Raw genomic sequence first — 7545 nt, 5'->3', positions numbered from 1 at the left:
CATCCAGATGCTAAGCAAGGACCTTATACAAACCTAGTGCCTCACATGGGTTAGGCAAGCACTCTACCATTGAGCTACAACCCCAGCCCAAAATAAAACAATCTTTTTAAAGGGCTGCAGATGTAGCTCAGTGGTGAAATGCTTGCCTAGCCTGTGCAAGGCCCTGGGTTCAATATCCAGTACTGAAAACAACAACAAAACTATAAGTTGACAAGGATCAGTTTTTTAGGAATCAGCTTGGCTTAGGCTGTAGTTCCTGTAACTGAATCAAACACAGATCTAGGTATTGCAGTAGAGATACTTTGTAGATGTGATTAACGTTCATTATTGTTTGGGTTTTTTGTTTGTTTTTTGGTACTAGGGATTGAACCCAGGCAGGTAGGGCTTTACCACTGAGCTACTTATCCAGCATATTTTTAATTTTTTTTTTGAGACAGGATCTCATTAAGTTGCTGAGGGCCTTGCTAAATTGCTGAGGCTGACTTTGAACTTGCAATCCTCCTGCCTCAGCCTCCCAAAAAAACTGGGATTACAGGTGTGTACTCTCCACCAGTTTACTGGGTTGATTTTTAGGTAAAAGAGAATTTTGTTTTAATAATTTTAGTTGTAGATGGTCTCAATACCTTTATTTTAATTCTTTATTTTTTTATGTGGTGCTAAGGATTGAGCTCAGTGTCTTACATGTGCTAGGCAAATACTCTTATCACTCAGCTAAAACCCCAGCCCCTAAAAGAGATTTCCCTAGTTAATCTGGATAGGGTGCCTGATTCAATCTGTTGAAAGGCTTTAGGAGCCTGAGATTTTCCTGAAGAAAAAGAAATTCCTTCAGCTGTTGTCCTTCCTGATGGCCTGAGCCATGGATTTCAGACTAGCTTAGACAGCCTCCGAAATGGTGTAACCCAATTCCTTAAAATAAATCCCTTCAGTTGGGCACACCTGAAATCCCAGCAGCTGGAGAGGCTGAGGCAGGAAGATCATGAATTCAAAGCCAGCCTCAGCAAAAGCAAGGCCCTAAGCATCTCAGTGAGACCCTGTCTCTGAATAAAATACAAACTAGGGCTGGGGATGTGGCTCAGTGGTTACATGCCCCTGAGTTCAATCTCTGGTTCCAAAAAAAAAAAAAAAAAATCCCTTCATATACATCTCCTATTGGTTTGGTTTCTCCGGTTGACTCTGATCAATGTAAAACCATATTGTGGAGGAGTTTGAATGTCAGTTTGAAGGTGCTGAGGGTAAGAGTTAGAGCCCTGATGAGGGGTGATCTGATCCTTGACCTGGAGGGAAAGGGAAGGGGAAGAGAACATCATTTTGTTTTAGAAAATGTAGAGGGATGCCCTCTTGCCCATATTTCTAACAAACTCCAAAGCCCAGGGCTACTGAGAGAATTTTGTAAACACACTTCTCATTGAAAAGTCTTTCTCCCTCCCCCTTCCCCATGGGGTGTTTCTGCCTGTCTGGTTTAGCCTTCCTCTAAGATCCCAGACATTACAGGAGAGTCTAATTACACCCTTTTGTGCAATGAGTTATTTCTTCTGCAGGCATCTCTTTGGTAGGTTGCACAAAGTATAGTGCTCAGCCTCTGGATTATAGACATGAATAAGACAGGGTCCTTGTCCCCAAGATGTTTTCCAAACAGACTTGTGAATGACTAACTTGAATATAAACAGACGTAAAGACCACCCCCCCCATCTTTACAGGAATAAAAGGAGGTAGTTGCCACAAAGTCCTCCCTTTCTGGGCCTGTCACTTCCATCCCATTATGCTGGGCTGCTTCTAGCATTAGCTCTGTCTTGCTGGGCTTCCTAGTCATCTTCCAGCAATCTTTCCTGCTCCTTCTAGTTATTGGCATTCCTTTCAAGATGTTTTCTCTTTTAAATCTGCCTATGTCTCTTCTGAGTTTTCCCTCTTTTATTTTATTTTTTTGGTACTGGGGATTGGGGATTGAACCCAGGGGTGCTCTAATTCTGAGAGACATCCTCAGCCCTTTTTATTTTGAAAAAGGGTCTCACTAAGTTGCTTAGGGCCTCACTAAGTTGCTGAGGCTGGGCTTGAACTTGTAATCCTCCTGCCTTAGCCTCCCGATTTACTCGGGTTACAGGCTTGTGCCATAATGCCCCATTTTACTTTTCCCCTTTTGAGGATAGCCAGTGGAGCCTGCCCATTGTTCATATCCCCACCTGGCCTTCTCAGCCAACTCAATGCCTAAGCAATGAAAGATGGGCCTCCCCTGCACCCCCCGCCTCTCTTTTGCAGTTTGAGAGATTGAACCCAGGGCCTCACACATACTAGGCAAGTTTACTACCACTGAGCTCTGAGCTACAATAACTACACCCTCAGACCTTCTTTAATTTCTTTTTCTTTCTTTCTTTTTTTTTTTTTTTTTGTACCAGGGATGGAACCCAGAGGCACTTAACCACTGATTTACATCCCCAGCCTTTTTTCTTTTTTATTTTGAGACAGGGCCTTGTTAAATTGCTTAGGGTCTCACTAAATTGCTGAGGCTGGTCTTGAACTTGCAATATTCCTGCCTCAGTCTCCTGAGTCACTAGGATTACAGGCATGTGCCACCACTTCCAGCCCCCTCAGCCCTTTTCTAAAATTTATTTTGAGACAGGGTTTCATTAAGTTGCCCAGACTAGCCTCAAACTTGCACTCCTTCAGCCTTATCCTTCTGAGTGGCTGGGATTATAAGAGTGTGCTGTTGTTCCCAGCTATTAATGATTTTTCCAAAGGATTCAATGTGGAGTCCTTTGGAAGACCAAAGGAGGCCAGGCATGGTGGTAATCTCGGAGGCTCTGGGGGCTGAAGCAGGAGGATCACAAGTTCAAAGTCAAGCTCAGCAATTTATTGAGGCCCTAAGCAACTTAGTGAGACCCTGTCTCAAAATAAAAAATAAAAAGGGCTAGGGATGTGGCTCAGTGGTTAAGTGCTCCTGGGTTCAATCTCTAGTACCCCCCCAAAAAAAGCAAATAGGGCTGGGGCTGGAACTCAGGGCCTCCTATGCTACATAAGTGCTCTAACACTGAGCTACATCCCCAATTCAGTTAAACAAAAAGAGCAAATTATTATATATGTTAATCATGGTTTTATTAACAAAGCACCATGATTTACATATCTCTATTTTAAAATGATTTCTGTTCTGGAATATTTATCTCATAAAGCAAAGTTTATTTCACCTTAGGTAGAATTTGGTGAAACCTTTAGGTGTATTTCAATCTCCTATGGCTCTTATGAGTTTGTTTCTTATGCATGTTGGTGTCATTGTGCAAGGTCATTATCACTGGGAGTTAGAATCATCTCAGGAATTAAAAGATGGGAGGCTTCAGCCCCAACCTCCATGGTAATTAGATGAAAACTGAAGGCCCAAGTGGGCTTTGTGGTTGTTCTGATGCTTAACTTTTATGAACTGGGGAATTCTTCCAGTTTAATTTCTGTTTGGGTTGATGCTAGAAGAATTTGCCTTCATTTAAAAATGCTCAAGTGAAAGAATAAAGAGAAAAAGGGCTCCTTTAAAGCTAATAGACCCTCTAGTTCAACTGATTCATTTTATATAGCAAGAAATTGATAACCAGAGAGGGGGAGTAAATGCTCAAGGTCTCACTGCTATTTTTTAGAAGAGCTTCAAGAAGAACCAATATCTTCTGGCTTGTGGTATTGGGCTCTTGCTTGCAGAGCCAAGTGAGAATGGGCTCAAAGTTGCAGGAACCACAAATCAAATTAAAGTGTCTCAAATTGTTCCACAGGGGAAAAAATCTATCCATTATTCAGGTCCCTGGAGGCATGGTACATTCCCACTATGCCAGATTAGGGAAGGGGCAGGAATGTTTGTCAGTACCCTCTTGCTTTCCTACAAATTCCTGCGTTCTGTGTAGCCAAGGCCATATAGCACTTTTTTTGGCCTATGAGTCATACTAGGAAGCAGGAATTGCAAACAACTTGTCCATACTGCAGATTTATATGAAGTAGAGAGAGACAGATGAGACCCTTGTTTTCTTGTTTATTTATTTATTGAGGTACCAGGGATGCTTAACCACTGAACCACATCCTTAGCCCTTTTTTTAATTAAACCAAATTTGTAGTTGTAGATGGACAGCATCTTTATTTATTTATTTATTTTTATGCAATGCTAAGGACTAAACCCACAGCCTCACACATGCTAGACAAGTGTTCTGCCACTCAGCTACAGCTAAAGCCCCCATCCCTTTTTATTTATTATTTTGAGACAGGGTCTCTCTATATTGCTTAGGGTCTCACTAAATTGCTCAGGCTGGCTTTGAATTTGTGATCTTCCTGCCTCAGCCTCCTGAGTCACTGGGATTACAGGTGTGTGCTACTGCATCTGGCTGAGGCCCTTGATTTATAAGGGGGCAGGTGTAGGACTGAGTGATTAGGGTTCTAGAGAAGGCAAAGAGAACAGATGTTACCTCAGTGGCTTGGGTATTCCTCGCTGTCATATCCTAAAATTGAGAGAAGGAATTTCTGACAGCCACATTACCAGGATCATACAGCATGCATATCAATTAAAAGATCATATTCATCACATCTTGCATTCAGTGTGAGTACAGTGTACGTGACTTTGTAGGAAACCCTTAGACTCAGTTAATCACATGACTCAAAACCTAACATATGTCCTTAATGCCAGTTTTTTGCTTTTGGAGAGAAAGTAGAAGAGGACATTAGTTTGAAGCCAGGCCCAGCAAAAGAAAAAAAAAATTAAGTGACTGTTCTTTTAAAAGACAAACATTTGGGTATGATAACACCTGCCTGTAATCCCAGCATCTTGGGAGTCTGAGGCAGGAGGATTACAAATTTGAGGGTGGTTTCAACAACATATCCAGGCCCGGAACAACTTAGTAAGAATCTGTCTCAAAATAAAAAATAAAAAGGGCTGGGGGTGTAGGTCAGTGGTAAACTGCCCCTGGGTTCAATCCCCAGAAAAAAAAAGAAAAGAAAAAATAGACAATTCCTTCCTTCCCTCCCTCCCTCCCTCCTTCCCTCCCTTTCTTTCTTCTCTCTCTCTCTCTCTCTCTCTCTCTCTCTCTCTCTCTCTTTCTTTCTTTCTTTCTTTCTTTTCAGTGCAAGGGATCAAACCTGGGGCCTTGTGTACGGTAGCCAAGGCTCCCACCCCCACTTTTTCCAGCAAGGTAAGTCTAAATGTTGAAGAATAATTAGAAATCCAAATCTCCTTTAATGATAGCTACTTGCTACTTCTAGCAAGGAGGATAAGATGACTAAAGGGCAGGAGGGCCAGGCATGGTGGTGCAAGCTTAATTACTTAATTACTACTCCAGGCTGAGGCAGGAGGATTGCAAGTTTGAGGCCAGCCTGGGCAACCTAGTGAGAATTTGTCTCAAAATCAAAAATAAAAAAGGGCTGGGGATGTGGTCTAGTGGTAGAGCGCCCTTGGGTTTAATCCCCAGTACGTGGGGGAAAAAAAGAAAGGGCAGGAGGAGGATGTCAGAGAAACAAGCCACAAGCCAGGTATTGGCCAAAGGCCAAGAGCCTCCGTTCTGCCTGGCTTTTCACTTAAAATAGGGATTCTCCTCAGAGCTAGCCAGGAGCTTTGTGATTTTAAAATGAGGGGCGGGGCAAGATCTTGCATGTTGCTTTTGTTAATACTCCATTTCTTTAAGATTTACTCATAGATAGGTAGAGAGGAAGGACCCTCTATTTCTTTTTTTTAATACTTATTTTTTAGGTGTAGATGGACAATGCCTTTATTTTTATGTGGTGCTGAGGATCAAACCCAAGTCCTGCCCGTGCTAGACGAGTGCGCTACCCCTGAGCCACAATCCCAGCACCCTTGCATGTTGCTTTTGAACGGAACTGACAGAAGATGGTTTTGCCTTGAATAACTATTTGGAAGAAACAGACCCCCAAACCTGCTTGGGCCAAGTTGCCAGTTCTAGGACCTTGATGTGAGCTTAATTAGTTTCTGTGGACCGACTGCAAATGAAATGGCTGGATTTGCACTTGTTAAGCTTGTATAGCTAGGAGTCAGGAGTTTTTATAGCTGCTTTTTCAGCATCACCTTATTAATCCTCACAGCTGCAGGGGGAGGCTGAAGGCTCAGTCTTCTTCATTTTAGGGAAGAGGCCCAAAGAAAATAAATGACTTGTACCATCATATAGCCAGTCGGTGACTGATTTCAAAATAGAACCAAGAACCAAGCTCCAATTCTGAAATGAATGGCTCAATTTAGTCCACAGAACCTTCCTGCTCTGCTTGCTCATTGTATGTGCAGAAACCTCCAACTTGCAGGGAGCCTGGTTCCCCCTGAGTCTGTGTTCAGGGCTGACCCTCTATTTAAGCATGTAATAGGCAATATGGGGTGGGGATGGAGGAGGAGAGGGAGTCTTTTTGTTTGTTTGTTAGTTTGGTTTGGTTTTTGGTACCAGGAATTGAACCCTGGGGTGTTTAACCACTAAGCCATGCCCCCAGCATTTTTTTTTTAAATTTTAGAGACAAGGTCTCCCTGAGTAGCTGAGTAGCTGAGTTGCTTAGGGCCTCACTAAGTTGCTGAGGCTGGTTTTGAACTCGCAATCATCCTCCCTCAGCCTCCTGAGCTCCTGGGATTACAGGTGTGTACCACCGCACCAGGCTAACACTGTCCCTTCTCTTGGTCTCCTTCTGTGGCACTTCTCCTGGTCTTTCTCCTGGTCTTCATTCCTTCCAGGTCCCTTATCCCTGAAGAAGTGCCTCACACTTACCTGTGCCCAGATCCATGGAAACAGACAAGTCTTAGATGTCCTTCCCTTAGGGCTTATGCCACTAGCTAGAGCTGATAGACCTTAAGTGTGTCCAATGTTTTCATGAAAGCATATCTCATAGTAGAGGAGAGTGAACTGGAAGCCATGTGGGTGGGCACGGGAATGTAGCTAAAAGCACCAGACAGTCTCAAGTGTCTTTGAAATTACACATATTCTTTAAAAGGCATGCAACTCTTGCATTCCTCACCATGATATTTTTACATAAAAATATTTAATATGTCATTCAAATGGTATTTTCCTTCAAAATCTTTGAGAAAAACTCATGTGTCAGGAGTATGGACCACACTGTAACTGTGACTTTTAATGTCTGCCAGCAAATTTCCACATACCCTGAAAGATTCAGACCCCACTTGAGGAGCACATGGGGGTCCCATAAAAATGTGTAGATAGGAGAGTGTAAGGGCCTACATGAGAACTCACATGTGTATTTTTTTGAGGGGGTTAATGGGGATTGAACCCAGGGGTACTCAGCCACTGAGCCACATCCCCAACCCTATTTTGTATTTTATTTAGAGACAGGGTCTCACTGAGTTGCTTAGTGCCTCATAGTTGCTGAGGCTGGCTTCGAGCTCAAGATCTTCCTGCCTCAGCCTCCCGAGCCACTGGGATCACGTGTCTATTTTGAGGGTGGCTTTTGGAAGCATCACTGCTCTATCCACAAATTTCCATCCACATAAACTGTGTCATTTCTGGCTCCACAAGAGAATACAGTACATGGGTAGAATAGTAAAGAGAAGTTGGGAGAGGTGAGTTTCCCTGTATCGTACATTTCATG

This window comes from Callospermophilus lateralis, chromosome X, assembly GCF_048772815.1.
Source record: "Callospermophilus lateralis isolate mCalLat2 chromosome X, mCalLat2.hap1, whole genome shotgun sequence".
Lineage (NCBI taxonomy): Eukaryota > Metazoa > Chordata > Mammalia > Rodentia > Sciuridae > Callospermophilus > Callospermophilus lateralis.
This window is presented reverse-complemented; position numbering follows the sequence as displayed.